The following is a 22,387-nucleotide window of genomic DNA, read 5'->3' as shown; positions in this document are numbered from 1 at the left end:
GTCACAGTTATTTTGCATTTAATAAACAATGCATCAACCAAATATCTTTGTGATGGTGAGAAAGTTGAGCTTTAGAATAGCGATTATTAAATGTATTTTTTCAATAGATGACATACAGTTTTAATTTTAATGGCTACAAGACTTTCTATCAATACAATTATATGAATTTATACTCCCACCAGATATATATTTCTGCTAACATTTAATATTATCAAAATGTAAGTTTTTGCATGTTTGTTGGGTAAAAATTTACTTATTTAACAAATGTTTGTGCCTGCCTCTATATGCTAGGTCTTAGTTTAGGTTTTGAGAATTTGGTAGTGAACAAAACAGCTAAAATTCCTGTCCTTGGCAGGAATTTTGGCAACAGATTGTCTTTTTATTTTCATTTCTATGAAGTGTAGTGAAGTTGGGCACATTTTCATGTGCTTACCTGACAATTCTTATGATTTGCATTTTACCTTTGGTTTTAATTACCTATGAGTTTTTAAGTCAGTCACTTACATACTTGTTTATAGTGAACACTATCTACATTTCTTTCAATAATTTTTTTTTCTGTAAAGAGTTTAAGATTTTTCAAATCCGAGATGATATAAGGAGGGCTCATTATTCATGGATAACTTTCCTTTGCTAAATGTGTATCAAAAGTGAGGAAATATCTGTATACTAAATCAGTTTGTCAAGAGAAATAAAAATCAAGCTAAAAAAGAATTACATGATATTTCAGCACAAAAATTAGGGTTTTTAGAAATGTCACCCTAAACTTCCCACATTTTCACAGTTTGAAATAATTTTGCGTAAATAATAATTTGAAATTTGTGAAGATATATAAAAAAAGCCAAACTCTTTTTGGTACCTATTTTCAAGAATGCCAGAAGAGAGATAATTATTTAGTTGTCTTGCTAAATATACATGTAGTTTAAAAATATGATTAATTAATGCTTTTCATTTTTTATGACAATTTTACTTTCCTCCTTTTTTTATTCCTTCTTCTCTTCTTGTAACCAAAATACAAAAAGAAGGCCAGTGTGCCAATGTACTAAAAATATTGTAAAGAATTTCAACTAATAATAATAACAATAATTTAATGTTAAATATTGATAACATACTTTATTAAATGTGTGTGTATACTTATTTAATCCCCATAATAATGCTCTAAGGTAAATCATTCTACTCTATTCCAATTTTACCCATAAGGAAACGGAGGCAGCCTTGTTATCCAAGGTTATACAGCTAGTATTTAGCAGAGCAGGTAGTAAAACCTAGGCCTTCAGGCTTCAAAGTCTACTTCGTTAAAACTGGAATAAAGGTCTATACACATTGAGGCTTCAGTTACTGGCCATGTCTTAGGGCTAGGCACTTGTGTGAACATTTAACACATTTAACCTGCAAAAACAACCCCCTGAGAATAGTTTCTATCATTGTGTGCCTGAGGAATCAAATGTAATTTTTCAAAGTTTACAGGGAGTTATATTAGAACTGAAATTTATACTCATTGTTCTATGACTTCAATTTCAAAGATTTGAGGAGATAATATGCCCTGGTTTGTCCCTTTGAGTGTCAGTTTGTTATTCCAGCCTAATTATTCATAGGGCTTCATTTAAATATGACAAGTATCTCAATTAAGATGGTAAATTACATCATTATCCTATTAATACCTCCTAGTTTGGAGCTCTTAAACTGCCCACCTTGAGTTGCAACTCAGAACTGTTACCAGGAGATCACATTATGCTGACCTCTGTAGCAGAAGCTATCTTACTGATCCCATCACCCCATATCAAGCTTCCTTGATAATTGACTGCTTGTATGGTTATCCCCTTAGGTCTCCTCTGGCCATATTTACATCTGAGTTTCTCCTGCAGGGAAAATGTGTCCCTGTCTCTGTCATCATAAATAATTCTTTTACAAATATAGATTCACCATGAGAAAAATCATTCATCACTTGGGAATTTCTGGGTTAGATATATTGCTTCAGACCTGTTTGGAATAGGACCAGACACCTCATCCTCCCATTCTGATCATTGCTAGGTTTTTAGTATCAAACAGTTGGGTGAATACTTAGCCATTTCTATAAAAGAGCTTGGATTGCATACTTCATCAAAAATGTCATAAGAATCAACATGATATAGATGATACAGATCATCTGTAATAAAGATGATTTAAGCCTATATTTCCACTGTAAAAACATTTCAAATTAGCAGGACTAATGGGAAAGCCAAAGACCCAAACTAGTATCACTGATTGGAATGTCACACAAAGAAGGAGATAAAAGAAATGGCAGTATTCATTTCTTTAAAATTAAATAGAAATTCTATGGAAGCATTTTTTTCCCTGAGAAGCAGGAAACACTGTTGTTATTAGATGGAGATGGGTCAGTTCCAAACTCTAACTCTGCTGCTCACTACTCACTAGCTCTGCTACATTATATAAATCTACTCTGACTTTTTCTTTATATGTGAAAGATGAATAATAATAGTGAATACCTCATAGGGTCCTTGAATATTAAATTAGATAATGCATGCTTGACTACTGGCATATAGCAGATGCTTAATACATTGTTATCATTGCTGCGTTTAACAATCTTATCAAATTTTCAAAAGGGAAATCTCACGCAACCTACTATGACTTTTAAGATAATTATTTATAAGTCAATAGGCATTTTAAGCAAGTGTCAGCACATTTAAAAATTCTTAACATCATAAAATTTATCAATTGTTTTGAAAAGTCAGAGTAAATATTCATAGTTCATTCTTGGGATTATTTCCTTGTTTTCATTCCATAATTTGGTTTTGTAGTATGACAATATATTCTTCTTCAAAAAGAGACAATATTTAGACTTTTTTTTTTCTGGGTTCTTATGCAATATCAAAAAGACCTCTGAAAATACAGAATGTTAAAAGAAAAATTAACTGATGTACACAAGCGTGGCTTTAATAATGTCTCTTCATTTTGGAGAGCTTGCTTTGGTGGCAGAGTTTGTCCAGCCCATGAACTTTAGCTCTTATTTAAGAAAAATGAAATGGATGACCCAGGGATACTATCACTCTCTGAAGATAATCATTAACAATTCATGGGAGAGTAACCTCATAAGGTCGTGGCAGGCTCATCTAAGATTTCTTCACCTCAGTGCACAGAATTGGGAGGTAATTGACCAAGTTACCACTGTCCTTTTAGCACTGAAGATTTGTTGATTGTTAGTTGATAGGGAAAATGACATTACTGTAATATCTTGTCCCTCACATTATCACCCTGTGCATGCAAAGAGATGATTTTATATTAGATCAGGTCTAGGACCTTGAATGAAGGAAGAGAAGTTTTATAGGTCTAGTGAAATCGCTTTGCTTTTAGAGGATGAATTATAGTTTTTACTAGAAGGGAGTATTAAGCTAATAGCTTTCAGGCAAGTAATGTATTTCAAAGGGCAAAAGAGCTGCTAAGGTCTCCTGTGCCTCTTTTTCTTACTTTTATTAAATATTTTATTACTCTAGAAAACACCTTAGAGCTTGTTACTGCAGAGGCGGGTCCTAAAAATGCAATAACACAATGTGCTGCAAAGACAACTCCCATTCTTATATATCTAACTTGAAGCTCCAGACTGTAAACAGTGATCCTCACAGCAGATGTAACTGTTTTTCAAAATGTATTTCACATAATTTACTAGTAATTAGGCAGAAGCCTTTGTATTGAAGCTGTTTTATAGGTAAGCATCACATTAAAATACCTTCTAGGTATTAAGAAAAAATGGCACCCGACAAGAGGAGAAAAAAGAAGTTGAATTTATTCTTATACTACTGCAGTAGGGGAGTGAAACAGAACCCAGCTCAGCTGCGGGAACAGAAAGGCTGGGAGTAGGCTGGGGATTTAAGCACTGGGTAAGCTAGTGAAAAAGCACTGGAGGACATTCAGAAAGGAGTGGGGGTAAGGTTGATCAATGGATGTGCCAAGCATTATGTGAGTTATTCCTGAGTTTGCAAATGTTTCTCTTTGTGATCAGACCATCTATGTTTGCTAATTTGTGCCCAATGAAATTAGGCTCATACCCTCCCTCAGAGCCTGGGAGATAGAGGTGCTATCTCTTTCTATGACTACATTTCAGAGATAGTTCCAAGAACCTTAAGAGAATCTACAACTCTTAATCATCTTATTATCTGTAAAGCAGGAAAGATGATAATAATTCTTACTGTTTCTGTGAGGATGAAATCAGCTAATGAAATACATTTAGAATAGTTACAAGCACAGGGTATGGCTTTTCGTAAATGAGAGCTTTCATTATCATTACCTAATATCCACTGCAACTTTTTTTTTCCTGAATCTCAGTGGAACACATTATACTCTTAGAATTCAAGTACAAAAACAAATAATAGAAAATATAAAATTGTAAAGAAAATTGTTTGACATTATATGAATACCTTTAATTGTTACATCGATGAAAAATATCAACAACTACTATTACCCAGCTGGTAGAGTTCAAATCTTTCCCCATTCTCTCTCCCAAATGCAGACTATCAGTTTGAAGATCTGTGTAGTATTTGGATCAAAGGAAAGAATAAATCACTTAGTAAGAACATGAAATTTAACTTTACATGCTGATTTTCTCTTTGAAATCTATGGTGGGAAATAAAAAGTGGCAATTTTAATGGCTAAAAATGTATATATGCACACATACATATGTACGCATACACACATATATGAACACACATAGGATAAGTATGTATTATATATGGTCTTACTGCATACACATATAGGTTAGGTATATTAAATCTATATTTACTCTCATAAAAATTTAGGATAGATTTTTAAGTGGACAAAAATATTTTAGATACCTTTTAATAGAGTCTTAATTACTTAAATAAATAAATGGTAGACGTTAATATTTATTAATATCTTTGGAAACCAATCCCTTATGTAAAACAACCTAGCCGGAAACCAGGCTGCTCTAAGTCTTGTATATAAGGTTTGTGAGAAGTCAAACTGCTGTCTCTAGTAACAATCCAGGAAATCAAACAATAACTTCTATAGCAATCAGCTCAACATGGCCAGGGCTTGATTAATAACTGAGCATTTCCCTGATTTCTGTCCCAGTTTCCAACTTAGGACCAATCAGAGAAAGCCCAAATATGCATCCCTAACCAATCATATAGGATGCCCCCCTTCTAGTTAGCCTGCTGATAGCTTCCCCATACCAATGATCTCCAATCAAGACACACCTAAAGCTTTCTCTTTTTGTTCACTATAAATCTTTTCCACTGCTCTGCCTGATTTTGAGTCTGTACCAAACGCAAGTGACAGTGGCTGACTTTCTTGCTATAGCAAGCTCTAATAAATAGCCTTTGCTTGTTCTTATTTGGTTGGCCTTTGTTTATTTTCACAGATACAGGAAGTCCCACTAAAGCCCACCAGCCTGCACTGCCCTTCACCGCAGGCCCTAGCCTTCGACCAGGTACAGTATCCACAGGGGTCCCTTGTGCCTTGCTACTTGCGGGTTGTCTAGTCTGTGAAGATGTAGTAAGTCAGCACGGGGATCTGAACTCCATTTTTTTCATTCTCTTTATGTTGAGTTCCTGGGCTATTTATTATTTGGTTTGGTACTTGGATTTTATTATTGGTTCCTATTTGTTTGGCATCCTTGTTGGAATCAGGCCATTCTTTCTCATCTCTCTTTGCTGTCCTTGTTAACTGTTTTGTGTTATGCAGTCTAAAAGTGTTCTTGTCATAAGAAGGAGAATCACAGCATAGAACACAGGCATATGCCTTATAATCCTGTTGTTCAAGCCTGCCTCACAGACCAGTGCAAATAATTTGGTCTTTGTTTATTTCCACAAAATGCAAATGAACTTTTTTCTAGCTCAAGAAAGAATTTATTAAAACCATTGTAGAATAAGTCAATTTTGCGGTTCTGATTGCCTATAAATGTGTCTGTTGTTTACATTCTCCTCTGAAACATTTTTTAAAATATCTTACTGATTTCCTCAATAATTAATAAGTAAAATGAAATTGCTGACCTATGTTCACTTATATGTGTCTGTCATGAATTTCCTCTTTAAAATTATTTTGAGACTGCATATAAACCATATGAGTTAAAATTTATATAAAAGTATATATTTTTAACTGGTGAGAAGTTTCATTAAGATTTGAGTTCCTTTAAAGAAATTAAGTAATGGGGTCTTCTTCTTGATAAAAACAAGAAAAAATAAAGAACAAAACTGTACACCAAAAATGTTTACTTCACATTTGAAAAGATGCCTTTCAGTGATTCAAGAATTACATATGAGAATCATAAGGTATGTGTTTAATATGTTTATTATTTAATTTGAAAATATTGCATAAGGCATAATGCTAATTTTCAAATGGATTATCCTGCATCAATTCTTATTTGATCCACTTCAGTTGCTGGTTTAATATTAAATTGTTTTGTGGTTGATATGAACATAGTGGTTGATGTTAGGTTTCAATTCTTAGAGATGCAGATGGCTATGACTCAGTCACTACATATCATATTTTCAACAGACAATAAGGAAATACACACACATACACGCACATACACAAAACCTAAAACCTTAAAGGAAGTAAGTATTTGTTGCTTCTTTGTAATCTTTTGCAAAGCTAAGCAGGTCTTGTGTGACTCTCTTCAGAAAAGCGTGGAAATCAGGGTAAGTCTATACAGTCTCAAAACAAAGTATTGAAAGCATAAAATTGAGAAGGTACACTAGGTATTTTCTCAACCCGATATTAAAAATGTATATTTTTTATTAAATATCCTTTTTATTAGCATAGGGACAAAGCCTAGTTCCCAAAAGAAAAAGAAAATTACATGTTTTCTGGTAAAAAAGAAAAATCAGAGAGTGATAATGCTTTGTCCTTCCTAAATGGAAACATAGCTATAGATTGGGATAAAGAAGATAATGAAGGAGAATATTTTATCAGAAATTATTATAGAAAAATGTGTGATGAGGTTGTTAATAGAGTCAGCCAAAATAAAGGACAGGAATTGTGCTTTATCAAGTACTTGATGTCTAGGCCCAGCGCTAATCTGTAGTTGTTGGAGAACATTGAAAAAAGACAGCTAAAAATTACAATGAAAGGTTACCTGTGGCCCCTAGGTATCCTTTACAAGTTCTAATTTATTGTTGTTCACTGAACTGTTTCAGTCTTTCAGTAGCCCACACATTCTATTTACTCTAAAACCAAAATGATAACTAAAGGCCTTTTGTACATGTGTACGTTTGAGAAATAGAGTACATTTCCCAGAGTGTTTGGCCAGTATTTTTTTACAAAGACATTGAAATATATAGGCAAAATGGCTTAAGCTTGTTATGTTGTCCCTGCTGTATTTTTATACTGTGCAACTTTGATTTTCAATTCCATAATCTGCTGGCTGGGTTTAGTTTGGCTACTACTGTTGGGATACTATCATATATATTTTTTGCTGCTTTTCATCCCTTTGATAGTATGATTTTAATTCCCTAGTGGTAACACATATGTTCTCAGACATGATTCAAGGAATTATTAAAAACAATTTAAAGAAAATTCAATAAAATAATAGCAAAGTATACATCTTGGATGCTTCCAAAAATGCTACCATTGTAAAGTTGTGTGATTTCCTTCACTTAGTTTTACATACATATTTTTAAAAATCTTTTGAAATCATAATTTATTTGTAATATTTCATCACATTTCTTTGCCTAATATTATAAGATAAATAGTTAGCCATGTTCCTGAATAGTTTTCATAAGCCTAATGTCACCATCTGTATTATATACCTTTAATAGATGCTCTAAAATATGAAAACTCTCCCATAGAAGCTTTAATTTTGCTGTTTTTGGCTTTCATTGATGTCGTGTTGAACACGTACATGCACATTTTTAAGTCTACAATTTTGATTCAACTGAAATTCAATTGTATTTCTGGGTTAGCCATTGGAAATAGACAGATGATTAATAATTTGTCCTGTTCCCAACAAGCTCATGTTTTAGAGAAAGAGACCGTTAAAACATACGTACACAAACACAGTGTCTTCTCTTGGTCCCACATATACACAAATATTATGATTAAAGATCTTAAAAACCTAATGAGAAAAAGAGATTAAAATAAACTCATGAAAAATTTGGTATAATTTTATGTATTATCAAATACCAAATAAATCTGTGACTTATAAGGCTCATTAATTAGTGTCAATCAATTTCTCTTCAAAATTTGTTACTGATTTTAAAATGTTCATTTCAAAGGATACCTGTAACATTTTTCTCTTCTTTGCACTGAGACTTCTTAGATTTAAATTCTTTATCGTATTATTCAAACCTATAAACAAATCTTTACCTACCAGAGAAGTTCTTACTCCACATTTCCCATTCAATTGTATAAATACACAATCTTACTCCACCCATGACAATTTTATGCACAAACTTATTTATTAGAATAGGGTAAATCATTTTAGCTTCAGTCCTTCAGTGTCTCACAGGTTTTAGCTCAGTTTCTTTTTGAGGATGCTGCAAATAGTTCTGAAGGGGTTGGCTTTGTCTCATCTCCCTTTTATCTCTACCTCTGCTCCTGATCTGTCGTTTCAGCTTTGTGTCCTTTGATGTTCCAAAGTTCTAGTTCTCTTTTTCTAATTATTTCCAACTTGAATTACGTGATCTCAAACTCCTTTGACAGTGAAATCTTAAAAGCAAGTTAAAGACAATCACTTGAGGAATCGAAAACTTTCAGACTGACACATTGGCTTGGAGCTATGCATAAAAGCAGAGAGAACTTGATACGGTCAGAGAACTGAGGGAGAAAAGCGTTTCCTTCCTTCGTGGATTTAACATCAGTGTGATTGTCTGAACAACAACAACAAAAAACCTAAACATTTTATATTATTTTCAATTATTAAGTTTTCTTATGTTTATGGAATGAATCTTTTCAATCTATTCAGTATGTGATTGAGTGAATCTAACCAATGAGCTTCCAGCTTAATTCAGTATTGTTGCTCTCAGTTGACAATTGTTTTCTCTTAATAATTGAAACTAACCTGTGTGACATATTTCTGCTTCCAGCCAAGCTTTAGTACTTCAGGCAATGAATGACAGTGATACTTGAGACATGAGAAACAAGAAATGTGAGCCTTATGACTGCCTCATTTACTTCTGTCAAAGCAAAGATTGCACCACACAAAGTTAAACAGGCAAAGAGTTTATTCAAGTTTATTTCAATAGAGAAGAGAGACTTGAACTCAATTCTGCTGGGGAAAAAAAAAAAGAGCTGGAGGGTTTTTCAGTGCTGGGTTGGGCTTTTGGAGAAGTACTGGAGGGGGACTTTAGGGAGAAGGTAAATCAATGGGATGTTATTTGTGAGTTAATGGGAATTAATAGAAGTTATTCCTGAGTTTGCAAATGTTTTTCTCTGTGATTAGGCCATTTGTTTGCTTATGGATGCCCACTGGCTCCTACCTCCAGGGATTGGGAGACTGGGGCCCTATCTACTTTGATGTTTACATTTCAAAGAGATGGTTCTCAGGTCCTTGAGATAGACATTCCCTGGGTCCTCAAGTGGTCAAGAGGCTTCTATGGAGATTTACATGCATTGCAGAGAGGCAGAAGAGTTTGCAGTTATAAATTTTCAAGGTAAATGCTCTGGGAAAAGGGATGTCAGGACCATGTCCAGAAGCGAACCTGTCTGAAGTACAGTCCAGCTGAGAGGAACTTTAAGACCATCTTGGTCACTGCCCTGAGAATTTCCTTGCCAAGGAGCAAGGATGGGGAACAATGCATATTCTTAACAATGTTGAATTTTGCCTGATCCCTGTACACCTAGAAAGCAGTGATGGCTGTAAAATTCCTCATCACTTTATCTTTGGAAACAGTTAACTGCAGGGACCGCCTTTCCTCATGACTAAGATAGTCATTGCCCACCATTCCCTGTGAGTCCCTTGTTTAACTGCCTCTATACAACTTAAGGCTTACTTCCTTTTCTCTAAGACATTTTCCTGCAGAAATGAACTTTCTCCCTATTAAAATAGCCTGAATAAAATAGTCTTCTTAATTGTCCAATGCATTTTTTTTTTCTTTTACAGTTTTCATGCCATGACTCATTTTTAAATTCCCTTTAAAAATGAGTCTTTTTTGCTCCTTTCTTGGTTGGTAACCTGGGGACCAGACAGGAAGTTTAACACCTGATCTTGCGCTTCTGAGTCTTGCTCATGTGTAGCAGGGCAAGAATTTAATTTTGATTATTTTTGAGTACTGGCTTGATTTTAGTGCTTGTTTCTTCTGCTTTGAGTTTTATTTTTGGTTTGTTTACAGCCAATAAGTTATTTCCCATTGGGAATTTGGTTTTATGGTCTAACAATTTGGTGATCTCTATAAACAGATTAATGGCTTATAGAGCTCTTAGCATTATTGGATAAGAGACAACAGGTAATCTGGTTTATTACTCTTTTCGTTTTTTTTCTGTTTTGAGCTCAAATCAATTAAGAATGTGTCCCGCACTGAGAAGAAAATAGATCTTTGATATGGACCTGTGAGTTTTATATATCTGTGTTTACTCCTGATCCAGGGATGGGATTTTAGAATTGAGTTCATAAGCTCTGATATGTGTCTGTATGTACATTTTTGTGTCTGTAATTCAGAGAAGTCTTTACCACTCATTAAGCGTGTAATATTTCCTCCCGTCAGATGGTAATACCAAATTAGATTGTAGAACCTCATAAAAAAACTATATTCTGATTGGATTAGAGATAGACATATAGGCCTTACATAAATACAATATTCTCAATTTCTTTTATAGAAAATAAGAAAACTGAACTAACTTCTGAGAGTTTCAATTCTGAGATTTTAAAAGTATCCTTTAAGAAACCAATTTGGACATTTTTAAGAATTCAAGTTCACATAATTAAGGTAAATCTTTGATAGGTGAGATTGTTACCTAATCAGATTCGGCTGCTCGCTGCTCAAGAAATCAGTACTCAAGTGAGAGAGACAAATGTTGGTAGAAAGAAAATTGCTTTTAATCAGAATGCTGGCAATCTGGGGAGATGGTGTACTCAGTGTCCCCCAGAAACCATCTCCGAAGATTCTGCTTGGCCATGAAAGTTTTTAAAGGGAAAAAGGGAAGTAATCTCAGTTAAGCATTAAAATGGGGGTCAGAGTCATCGACATCCCCCACTGTTTGCAGACTTGTGTGCAGGCTTGTCAACTTCTTGTGATTTTTTCTTTAGATGCTATCTTGTTCGCACAGTTTGTGAGATTACTGAAGGGGAAACTAGGAAAGAGATCTGGTCTTCTGTTAATTAGTTATTCTTCATTTCTAGTTCTTGGATGTATGGAAAGAACCAACAAATTAGGCAAGGTATTCTGTGGTCCAAAGATTTAAAAAGTGTGCTAGGGCCAGACATGAGTAGAGCATGGCTGTGCCTGGTTTTAAGGTTTGTGACAAAACAAAGGGGCCTCCTGCAGAGAGCTCTTTCCTGCAAAGAGCTCTGCCCTGTCAAAAGGGGCTTACAAATCCCCACTTGTCAGAACATCATTCCTTTTTATGGGATCATGGGCAAAAGTCCATCTTCTGTAACTTCTTCATGCTGACGTAGGATGCCATATTCTTAGAGTGGAAGATGTCAACAGGGGTCTGTAGCATCTCTTTGCTGACAGTTATAGTTGCCTGTTTACATATATGGGCAGAACAAGCTACAATTATTTTGATGTCCACGAAGATATAGATTATTTTGAGCAATAGTGTTAATCCCGTTCTCTTAAGGCCAGTTCTTGGAACTGTGTTAGCCATAGACTCAGTACTGATCAAAATAGAGCAGTTTATATCACGGCTGCAGTCTGGTCACCATGCAGTCAGCCTTTCCCCTCTGGTAGCAGTTACAGTATGTGTAAAACAACTCAGGAATGTGCATCAGACACTGTCTGTGACTCTATAGTCCTAACCATTAGCTGCTTGAGCCTGCTCCTTTATGACTCATGAAGACCTGGGAGACTTTAGCTTCTCTAAAAACAAGAGGCAGGAAACATGGAGGGGCCTTTGTATTTGGGGGGCGGGGGGGCAGGCAGGGTTCTGCTTGGTTCCAAGATTAGTTTAATATTTTTGGTTTAATGAAAACAGCTATGCGTTTTCTGATTTATCAGTATTAAATATAATATACACATACATTTTTATTCTACTTGGGTATTTCTCCCTAAACTTATACAGATTTACTGATTGAATAAGCTAGAATTGCTTCTACTTATAATTATGAAAATATAAATTTTTAAACCAAATTGAATCATTATTCTGACAAACTATTACAATAATAGTTGTATTTTATAGTGTGTCAGAAGATAATTTCAAAAAACTTTAGGTAACTTGCATACTTGGACTGATAGTAGGTTGAGTTAACGGATACTCATAAGATATCTAGAACATTTCTAAGTAAGAGAATGCTACATTGATAACTAAGCCTAATTTAATTTTATATACTTCCACCTTTTATTTTTATATGCTGCAGAAAGACTATATCTTTAGGTCTATCCTGAACATTCATTTCTGTCCCTTTGAGAACTGTATAAATGATGTGTATGGCTGTAGACAGCTGTGTTATGTTTTCACGAGCTCTGCAAATTTGCTGTAAAAGGCTGCTGAATGATCATGCACAATTATCAACATCACCCTATCCCAGTTTTCTCTGTGAAATACAAGTTAGTTTCTTTGGTTAAAAGTTATAAGTAATATGATGTTTAAACTATACGTAGATGCACTAGTTCAGAGAAATAGATCTGTGTAAGTTCTTCTGTAGTTCAAAGGAATAACAAAATCTACACACCATCTGTTCAGTGTAAATAATATAATACATTATCAGGCAAAACTTTGCTCATTTTTACCTTTTAAATGACCCCAAAAGTCCATTACTTAGTGTCAACATATCATTAAATAATTTTTAAACGAGATTCTATTAATATTTGTACTTGGTACAAGGATAACCGAGGATAAACCAAGACTCCCTGGGCAAAATAGATATTAAACTTACCCCACAATTAGAAATTCATGGATTACTGGAAACATCAAAAAAAAAAGCAAAGTTCCAAAAGCACCAGAAACACCAAAGTAACTGTTTTCCTATACTCTAAGTCAGTTAACATTTCTAGTCAGAATATGCTTCCACCCTACTGTGAGTAAGCCTTTTTAAACGTTTTTTTCTTCTTTTAAATTGTGGTAAAATACATGTAACATAAAATTTACTGTTTTTGCCATTTTTAGATGTACAGTTCAGTGATATTAAGTACATTAATATTGTGCAAGCATCACTACAATCCATCTAATGGAACTCCTTCACCTTGCAAAACTGAAACTCTATACTCAAACAGTAATATTCCATTTTCCCCCATTTCCTGGCAACAACCATTCTTTTTCTTGTCCCTGTGATTTTGACTACTCTAAATACTTCAAATAAGTGGAGTTATACAATATTTGTCTTATTGTGATTAATTTATTTTACTTAGTATAGTGTCCTCAAGATTCATCCATGTTGAGGCATATATTAGAATTTCCTTCCATTTTAAGGCTGAACAGTATTCCAGTGTGTGTGTGTCTAAACATATATACACATATATATGTGTGTGTATTTCATTTTGCTTACCCATTCACCTGTCCATAAACATTTGGCTTGATTCCATGTTTTAGCTGTTGTGAATAACGCTGCTATAAAAATGAAGTGGCATATATCTATCCAAGACCCTGTTCTTAATTCTTTGGGGTATATACACAGAAATGGAAACATTGAATCATGTGATTATTCTATTTTTAATGTTTTTGAGGAAACTTCAAACTGTTTTCCACAACAGCTATAATATTTACATTCCCATCAACAGTGAAAAAGGGTTCCTATTTCTCTATATCTTCCAACACTTGTTATTTTCTGGATTTTTGTTTTTTGATAATAGCCATCCTAATGGGTCTAAGGTGGTATCATTGCAGCCTTGATTTGCATTTTCCTAATGATTAAGAATTTTGAGCATCTTTTCATGTGCTTATTGGCCATCCAAAAATCTTTGGAGATATGTTTATTACATTCTTTGCCCATTTTTGGAATCAGTTGTTTGTTTTATTATTGTTGAGTTTTAGGATTTCTCTATACATTCTGTGTTATATCCATAATCAGATATATGATTTGCAAATATTTTCTCCCATTCATTTTTATTTTGTTGATAGTATCTCTTGATGCACATTTTTTTTTTTCCATGAAGTCTAATTTTTCTGTTTCTTCTTTTGTTGCCTCAGTCTTTGGTGTCACAACTAAGAAATCACTCCCAAATCCAATGTAGTGAAAATTTTGCCCAATTTTTTATAAAAGTTTTATAGTTTTACCCCTTACATTTAGGTATTTGATCCATTTTAAGTTAATTTTTGTACATGATGTTAGGTAAGTGTCCAACTTCATTCTTTTGCATACGTATATCAGTTTTTTCAGCACCATTTGTTGAAAAGACTGTCCTTTCCCCCAGTGAATGATTCTGGCACTCATCGAAAATCATTTTACCTTATTTGTGAGGTTTTATTTCTGGGCTCACTGTCCTATTCCATTGGTCTATATGTCTGTCTTTATGCTTGTATCATAGTGTTTTGATTACTATACTTTATAATATAGTTTGAAATCAGGAAATATGAGACCTCCAGCTTTGTTTTTGTTTTCAAGATTGTTTTGACTATTCAGCATCCCTCGAGTTTTTATATGAATTCCAGAATGGTGTCTCTATTTTTGCAAAAATACTTCTTTGGAATTTTGATAGTGATTACATTAAATCTGTAGATCACTTTGAATAGGATTGACATCTTAACAGTATTAACAATATTACATTTTCCAGTCTTTGAATATGGGATGTGTTTCCATTTATGTATCTTTCATTTTTTCAACAATGTTTTGTAGTCTTCACTGCACAAGTCTTTTACCTCCTTAGCTAAGGTTTTTTTTTTTTTTTGATGCTATTGTAAATAGAATCGTTTTCTTAATTTTATTTCCAGATTGTTAATTGTTAGTGTATAGAAACAGAACTATTTTTGTGTTTTAACTTTGTGTCTGCTACCATTTGCTGAATTTGTTTGTTCTAGCAGTATTTGTTGAAACTTTAGAGTTTACTACATATAGGAAACAATAGGTGATATATAGATATATGTGAGAGGAGATGTTTATAGGAATTGATTCATGGGATTATGGAAAATGAGAAGTGCCATAATCTGCCATCTGTAAGCTGGTGAAATCAGGAAATCTGATGTTGTAATTCAGTCAGTGTCCAAAAGCCTGTGAATTGAGGTATTGGTGGTATAAGGCCCTATCTGAGTCTGAGAGCCCAAGAATCACAAGTGCCACCAATGTCTGAGGACAGGAGAAAATGTTCATCTCAGCTCTCTGGGTATCCCTTAGCCCAGGCAAGTTGACACAAAATAATAGTCTCATATATGTATTCCAAATGCTCTGTAAGCTTTACTGTCTATTTAGCAAAATGATTCTATGGAATGCCTCTTTGTATCTCCAACGCCAAAAGTTTTTCTTGTAGATGCACTTGTGTTCTTATAGAATATACCAAGTCACAAAATAGACTAGAAATATAATAACAGTAACATTATTTATCCCCAGATGTTCAGACAATGTGTAAATACTTTTTATCTTCCCACTGCCTGTATTTTTCAATTTAAAAAGAAATTAGCACATTTAAAAATTTAAGTTCAAGTCTGAGTCTGAGTCTGAAGGCAGGAGAAGACCACTGTCCCAGCTTGAAGATAATCAGGCCAAGTGAGTTAATTCTCCCTTACTCAGCCTTTTATGCTCTATTCAGGTGTTCAGTGAATTGGGTAGACCCGCCCTCATTGGATAGGGCAATCTGCTTTACTCAGACTACTGATTTAAATGTTAATTTCTTCTAGAAACACCCGTAGAGATACACCCAGAATAATGTTTAACCAAATATCTGAGCACCCTATGACCTGGTTAAATTGCTACATAAAGTTACCCATCACACTACATAATCCTTTATTGTCTCTTCTGCAATAATCTATTATGGAAAAATTAATTGTCTTTCATTTGAATTAGTACATTTTTGTTTTACATGTTTTTGGACTAATGTCTAAAAATTTTATTATCATTCACAGTCTTGCATTAAGAAATTCTCTTTATAAACCAAGGTGTATTCACTGTAAACTCTGAGAATTTAGCTATGAGTTTATTTCTAAAGCTTAATACTTACATTTATATGATGAATTTAATCTTTGGAAGTACAATCAAAAGCCAGTTTTTTTTCAATGTGCATATCTAAAGTAAAAACATCTATAAGGAAGTATATTTTGATATTCTAGAAGGAGGCATTAAGGAGAGCCTATTCACAGCAGGCTTACCTTCAAAAGTGATTGGGAAGAAATCTTAAAAATGAATAAGTATTGAAGATAACTTTTCTTTAATGACAACAGTTGTTGAAAATTCATTTTAGTTATGAGAAATGAATACTAGTGTTTTTAGTTGAATAGTCTGATGCTAATGTGACTGTAAATTTACTCCATGGTGACAGAAATTAAATGAAGTTTCTTTCGAGTAACTAAAACTACATAAAAGCAAGTTATATCTTTAATAGAAGCCTGAGGCAGAAACCACTTGTAAGTTTAGGTTGTAATATAAATTTAGATTGGCTAAACATTAAAATGCTCATGTGAGTGTTTTTTCTCTTTCCTGGAGAGAAATTGATGTGTAAATTGTGCCTTTTTATTGTTTTTATTGTTTAAAATCTTTCCTGATGTAGGAAATCCTTATATTTTACAAATCCCTCCCACTTTGCTCATCTTCCTGTGCAGTCTTATGCATCAGCAATCTGGTGATTCCTACATCTTTCTCCCTGCCTGGACCTATCTACCAGGCAAGAGGTTATAAATCAACTTTCACCTAAAAATATGCACTCTTGCATCCTCTAGAAAACTCAGATACAACGTGGAAGGATTATAAGAAGTGCTTGTTGTGGGTGCATGTTATATTAAATAGGATATCAGGGAAATCCTCACTAACAGCATGCCATTGGAGCCAAAGCTTGAAGAAGAAAGAGAGCAAACCATGAAACTGTCTGAGGGAAATTTTGTCCAGGCAGTAAAATAGCAATTACAAAGTTTAAAATTATTTATATGTTTCTTCTTTGTCTAAGCTTGGGTTTCACCACTCCCATCCCAAATAGACCTGAGAAAAAAATTTGAGTGGAGATTATTGTATTTGGAAATAATCATAGAGAGCAGGAGTGGGATGTGGGACAGGTATACAGGGATGGGAGAAAAGCCAGTAAAGTGTGAACTGCAGAGCAGGTTACACTGTGTGCAAATGAGGACCCTCTACATTTGGGTAAAATGTGTCTCAGAATTGTCTCACTGAGGGATGAAAAAGCTTAAGTATTTATCCACCAAATTCTTCTTTAGTTTGGACTGATTTTTTTTAAGGGCTAGAGAAATTGCTCACAGAGAAACTAAAAGACAGGAGTGACAGTGTATATAAAATATCTACAGTACTGAAAATGAGTTTTCAGATGTAGGCCAGTGGGGTGTGGATGGGCTTTGACAACACCTACTGTCCCTCAACCAAAAAATTAGCAAATTGGACTGATTCTGTGTAATACATTTCACTCAAACCTCTCTCTTACATTTATACCACTATTGGCCCAGTTTAAGCCTTTACCATAAACTAAGTGATTTTCAACTCTTATCAAACTGAAATTCCATTTTTATAACAAGCCTTTTTTAATGCTCACTTCATACTTCTGAAACAAAATTTATAGAAAAAATAGAATATAACATATAAAATAATTTTGAAGTACTAATGTAGTATACTAACACTAACATAAAGGAAAAACCAAAAAATAACTTAAAGTAATATGCCTTTCAATAAGTATGCCCTGAAAAACCACTACATGAGAAGGCACAGTAATGCATCATAATCAGTGACATAGACTATTACAAAGATATTGAATTGGTAGGTAACTGAAATATCAGGAACAGTGTAGTCATTGCTGATATAATTTCCCAAAAATGAACAACTTATTGTAGAGTTGCAAAAAAACCCAAGTGCAGGTTTCCCATTCTGTACAAACTGCTTGCATTTCTGAACATGTTACTGTATATTAAAATAAAGAATCAATACAGACACAGCTAAATTCAAACAACATTTTTTACAAAGTTATTACAATTTTGTTGGCCATAATCCCCATGCTATACATTTTATTCCCATGGCACATTTATTTTGCAACTGAAAGCTTGTACCACCTAATCTCCCACACATATTTCACTCATCCTCCCATTCTTCTCCCTTGCTCTCTGGCAATTACCTGTTTGTTCTCTCAGTCTCTGATTCATTTCTCTTTTGTTATGTTTGTTCATTTGTTTTTTATTTTTTAGATTCCATATATAAGTGAAACTTAATGGTATTTGTCTTTCTCCAACTGACTTATTTCACTTAGCATAATACCCTATAGAACCATCCATGCTGTTGAAAATGGCAAGAGTCCATTCTTTTTATGGCTGAGTAATGTTCCATTTTATATATATATACATATGCATATATGTTTTTGAATTAGTGTTTCTGTTTTCTTAGGAAAAAATACCCAGAAGTGAAATTGGTGGGAGGTATGGTGGTTCTATTTTAATTTTTAGAAGAACCTCCATGCCATTTTCCATAATGACTGTGCCAATTTGCTTTCCCACCAATGGTGCATGAGGGCTCCCTTTTCTCCACATCCTTGCCAACATTTGTTATTTGTGTTATTTTTGATGATAGCCATTCTGTCAGCTGTGAGATGATATCTCATTGTGATTTTGATTTGCATTTCCCTGATGATTAGCAATGTTAAGCATCTTTTTGTGTGCCTGTTGACCATTTGCATTTCCTCTTTGGAAAAATGTTTATTCAGTTCTTCTGCCCATTTTGAATTGGGTTGTTTGATTTTTTGGTGTTGAGTTGTATGTTTTGTTTATAAATTTTGGATATCACCTATATCATTTGCAGATATCTTCTCCCATTCAGTAGGTTGCCTTTTTTTTACTTTGATGTGGTCCCATTTGTTTATTTTTGCTTTTGTTGCCCTTGCCTGAGGAGACATCTACAAAAATATTGATAAGACTGATATCAAAGGGCATACTGCCTGTGTTTCCTTCTAGGAGTTTAATGGTTTCATGTCTTACATTTAAGTCTTTAATCCATTTTGAATTTACTTTTGTATATGTTGTGTGAATATGGTCTAGTTTCATTCTTTCACATGTAGCTGTCCAGTTTTCCCAACACCACTTATTGAAGAGACTTTTCCCCCATTGTATATTTTTGCCTCCTTTGTCATAGATTAATTGACCATGTGTGCATGGGTTTATTTCTGGCCTCTCTATTCTGTTTCATCAGTATAGGTGTCTGTTTTTGTGCCACTACCATATTCTTTTGATTACTATAGTTTTGAATATAGTTTGACATCAGGGAGCATGATAACTTACAGTTTTGTTGTTCTTTCTCAAGATTGCTTGGCTGTTTGTGGTCTTTTGGTTTTCCATACAAATTTTAGTGTTAGTGGTTCTAGTCCTGTGAAAAATGTATTTTGATAGGGATTTCATTGAATCTGTAGATTGCTTTGGGTAGTACGGACATTTTAATAATACAGTTGACCCTTGAACAACATGGAATTGAACTGTTTGGGTCCACTTATAGGTGGATTTTTTTTTTTTCCAATAGTAAATACTACAGTACTGCAAGATACGTGGTTGATTGGATCTGAAGATGCGGAACTGTGGATACAAAGGGCCACTATAAAGTTATACGTGGATTTTTGACTGCATAGAGGGTTGGTGCTCCTAACTCTGGTGTTGTTCAAAGATTAGACACATTAATTCTTCTGATCCACAAGCATGATATATCTTTCCATTTATTTGTATTGTGTTCAATTTCTGTCATCAATGTCTTTTAGTTTTCAAAGTACAGTCCTTTTATCTCCTTGGTAAATTTATTTCTAGGTATCTTATTATTTTTAAAGTGATTGTAAATGGGACTTTTATCTTGAATTCTCTTTCTGATAGTTCATTATTAGTCTACAGAAATGCAGTAGATTTCTGTATATTGTCTCTTACAAAGTTACTAAACTTATTTATTAGTTGTAATAGTTTTTTGGTAGAATCTGTAGGATTTTCTATATATAGAAAATCTGCATCATGCACGATTTGCATCATGCCATCTGCAAATAGTGACAGTTTTACTTCCTCTCTCCCAATTTGAATGCCTTTTATTTCTTTTTATTGTCTGATTGCTCTGACTAGAACTTCAATAGTATGTTAAATGAAAGAGATGAGTTGCATCCTTGCCTTGTTCCTGATCTTTGAGGAAAATCTTTGACCTTTTCATGCTTGCATATGATGTTAGGAATGGGTTTTTCATAAACAGCCTTTGTTATCTTGAGATATGTTCCCTCTGTACCCACTTTCTTCAGAGATTTTATTACAAATGATGTTGAACTTTGTCAAATGCTTTTTCTGCATCTATTGAGGTGATTGTGTGATTTTCATCCTTCATCTTGTTAATATGGTGTATCACATTGATTGATTTGTGGGTATTGAATCATTCTTGCATCCCTGGAGTTAACCTCATTGATCATGAGGTAAGATCATTTTAATGTATTGTTTAATTCAGTTTACTAATATTTTGTTGAAGATATTTACATGTTCATCAGGGATATTGGCCTACAATTTTCTTTTTTCTTTTCTTCTTCTTTGTGTGTGTGTGTGTGTGTGTGTGTGTGTATGTGTGTGTGTCTTTGTCTGGTTTTGATATCAGGGCAATGCTAGCCTCATAGAATGAGTTTGGAATTATTCCCTCCTTTTAAATTTTTGGGGAGAGTTTGAGAATAGGTACTAGCTCTTCTTTAAATATTTGGTAGAACTCTACTGTGAAGCTGTCTGATACTGAAATTTTGTTTGTTGGGAGTTTTTTTTATTATTACTGATTCAACTGCATTACTGGTAATCAGTCTGTTAATATTTTCTATTTCTTCCTGATTCAGTTTTGGGAGATTGTATATTTCTAGGAATTTATACATTTCTTCTAGGTTTTCCATTTTATTGGCATGCAATTGTTTGCCTCTCTTGATGAGTCTGGTCAAAAGTTTATCAATTTTGTTTATCTTTTCAGAGAACCAGATCTTAGATTCCTTGATCTTTTCAATTTTTTTTATTTTTTTTATTTTTTTTAGTCTCTATTTCATTTATTTCTGCTCCAATCTTTATGATTTCTTTCCTTCTAGTAATTTGGGATTTTGTTTGTTCTTCTTTTTCTAGTTCCTTTACATGTAAGGTTATGTTGTTTATTTGAGATTTTTGTTTCTTAAGGAAGACTTGTATCACCATAATCTTCCCCTTTAGAACTGCTTTTGCTGCATCCCATAGGTTTTGAATTGTTGTGTTTCATTTTCATTTGTCTCCAGATATATATATATATTTTGATTTCCTCTTTGTATTCTTCACTGATCCCTTGGTTGTTTAGTAGCATCTTGTTTACTCTTCATGCATGTGTGTTTTTTTCTTGTAGTTTATTTCTAGTCTCTTACTGTGTGTTTAGAAAAAATGCTTCATACGATTTCTGTCTTTTTAAACTTATTGACTCTTGTTTTGTGGCCTAAAATGTGCACTGTAATCTCATAATCTCTTTCACTTCACATCATCCACCTGATTTGGAAGAATGATTCTCAAAGTCTCATCTCCTTTGTTAAATCTCTTTAAAACATTGTGTCCTCACTATTTTTCTTATTTATAGTCATTGCAATGTAATTAGTTGTTTCACATTTGTGTTCCCTATTAAACACAATTTTTTGAGCAAAATTATATAACCATATTTTAAAAATTAGTGGTTAACATATTTATTCATCAACACAACTATGAATGAATGAATTAATGAATGAAGTGAATATTTTGAACTAGATTCTTGTTTGGTCACATATTCTGTCTACTTATGTCTCTCAATTTAGTGTCCTATATCTTCATTATTCTTTATTCGATTTTATAAAAATTGTGTTCCCTAATTTATTAAAATCAGTCATTGTTTAGGTAATCATTTATTGTTTAAATTGTGAATTTTGTAGTTTTATATTTTTATCTCTCTCTTTTTTTTTTTTTGCGTAGAAGCAGTTATATGCCTAATTTTCAATTGGAGTTTGGTATAAAAAGATCTATATATTAGGGCCTAGACAATAAAATTCCTACCATGGGACAATGACTAGGAAGATTCTGTTTTTAAAGAGTGTTCTTTTCTTCTAAACTGTATCAACCAGGAGATTTTGATTTGTAGTGGACAAAACTATCTTAGAGGACATTGTGAAGTAAGAAACTTTATCATCAGTTGTCCTTTGAAGATGTGCAACCCTTACTTCTGGCATAGGCACACACA

General features: G+C 33.6%; 1 long non-coding RNA gene across 2 annotated transcripts in view; it reads left to right on the top strand.

Moving 5' to 3' along the window:
* LOC132360600 (uncharacterized) overlaps window positions 1–22,387 on the top strand; it is a 381,015-nt gene that overhangs the window by 229,286 nt on the left and 129,342 nt on the right. For both annotated transcript variants that reach the window (XR_009501129.1, XR_009501128.1), the window contains one exon: window positions 5,372–5,440. This is a non-coding gene — a long non-coding RNA (uncharacterized LOC132360600). The remainder of the gene's footprint in view (window positions 1–5,371; window positions 5,441–22,387) is intronic.

Source organism: Balaenoptera ricei, chromosome 2, assembly GCF_028023285.1.
Source record: "Balaenoptera ricei isolate mBalRic1 chromosome 2, mBalRic1.hap2, whole genome shotgun sequence".
NCBI lineage: Eukaryota > Metazoa > Chordata > Mammalia > Artiodactyla > Balaenopteridae > Balaenoptera > Balaenoptera ricei.
Note: the sequence above shows the minus strand (reverse complement) of the source record. Positions and strands in the feature narration are given on the sequence as shown.